The sequence below is a fragment of the Nyctereutes procyonoides genome, unplaced genomic scaffold, assembly GCF_905146905.1.
Source record: "Nyctereutes procyonoides isolate TBG_1078 unplaced genomic scaffold, NYPRO_anot_genome, whole genome shotgun sequence".
Lineage (NCBI taxonomy): Eukaryota > Metazoa > Chordata > Mammalia > Carnivora > Canidae > Nyctereutes > Nyctereutes procyonoides.
The window spans coordinates 38,618,203-38,619,979 of NW_026575043.1; the positions used below are offsets into that span (position 1 = coordinate 38,618,203).

The following is a 1,777-nucleotide window of genomic DNA, read 5'->3' on the forward strand; positions in this document are numbered from 1 at the left end:
GGACAGCAAGGACACTGCCACCGGTGGCCCCCTAGCTGAGCAGGTCAGTGGCCCCGCCCGGGAGGCCCCTGCGGATTGGGAGCTGCGGTAGTTACTGTGGGAGCTGACTCCAGGGCTGGGGAGCTGGCTGCCGCCCCTGCTGTTGTTCCTGGTGTCACCTTGTGCCACGGACAGAGCAGGGCTGCCAGGGAACAGGGACCTCACTGGATAAACAGGTCCCACTGAGACATGACCTGGCAGGGGGCAGGACAGTTCCCCAAGTGCACACACCTGATAGCACAACAGGCCCCTCCCCTAGAACCAGCTGCAAGGGCAGGGGAAGAGCAAGTTCTTTTATTTTTTTTTTTTGACAAATGATCCTTTCTTAAAATATTTTCCTTTGTAGTCAACTCTCTGGGCATTCAACTGCATAACTATTGATGTCATCTATGATGTCATGAGGGTTACGGCCACCAACATTCCAGCCCACAGACTGGGCAGTCCCCAGGATCTCTTTAATGGTTCCAGAGAGTTCTCTGGCTAGAGATCAGTGTTGCGTCTGTCAGGCAATATTGACAAGCTCATCAAAAGTGATATTTCCACTGTGCTTAATGTTTTTCTGCTTCTTTCTGTCTCTTGGTGGTTCCTTGAGGGCTTTTATAATCACGGCAGAGGCAGAAGGTACCACTTCAATCTGGGCCTGTCTGTTCTGAATGACCAGTTTCACTGTAATCCTTACACCCTTCCAATAATCAGTTGCCTTGGCGATGTCATAACCAACCTTTTTGGAGACAGACCTGGCAGCTGATCTATGGGGCCAGGGCAGACGTGGCACCAACCTCGCCATCAGTGCACCTCAAAAACACGACTTTGATCTCGTTCGGATCGAACTTAGGCTGCATGGTGGAGGCAGTTGTTGCTGGATGAACCCGGATTCGGGAGGACCAAAGACAGTTGCACCTTTGCCTCCTCCAAGCCTAAGCCAAAAGCGGAGGAGCAAGTTCTTGACCAAGCAGTGCTGGAAAACTCCAGGGGAAATTGAGGGACTTACAGTATAGAGAACAGGGGATACTCCTCCTTGTTTTTTGGTTTGTTTATTTTGTTTGGATTGGTTTGGTTTCTTGTTCTTTGTTTGTTATACCTTATTTTTCTTCTTTTTCATTCCATTTTCCAATACAAGTTGCTTTTAGGCCCTCTGCACTGAGCAAAATGACAAGAAGAAAAACTCACCACAAAAGAGAGAATCAGAAACAGTCCTCTATACCACGGAGTTACAGAATTTGTTTTTTTTTATAATAAATTTATTTTTTATTGGTGTTCAATTTGCCAACATACAAAATAACACCCAGTGCTCATCCCATCAAGTGCCCCCCTCAGTGACCATCACCCAATCACCCCCACCCCCACCCTCCTCCCCTTCCACCATCCCTAGTTTATTTCCCAGAGTTAGGAGTCTTTATGTTCTGTCTTCCTCTCTGATATTACCCACACACTTCTTCTCCCTTCCCTTATATTCCCTTTCACTATTATTTATATTCCCCAAATGAATGAGAACATATAATATTTGTCCTTCTCCGACTGACTTACTTCACTCTGCATAATGCCCTCCAGTTCCATCCACGTCAAAGCAAATGGTGGGTATTTGTCATTCCTAATAGCTGAGTAATATTCCATTGTATACATAAAGGACATCTTCTTTATCCATTCATCTTTTGATGGACACCAAGGCTCCTTCCACAGTTTGGCTATTGTGGACATGGCTGCTAGAATCATTGGGGTGCAGGTGTCCCAGCGTTTC

The 1,777-nt window shown here is 46.9% G+C and overlaps 1 pseudogene; it reads right to left on the reverse strand.

Moving 5' to 3' along the window:
* Positions 1-385: 385 nt before the first annotated feature.
* LOC129507685 (60S ribosomal protein L12-like) lies at positions 386-896 on the reverse strand (annotated as a pseudogene).
* Positions 897-1,777: the final 881 nt, after the last annotated feature.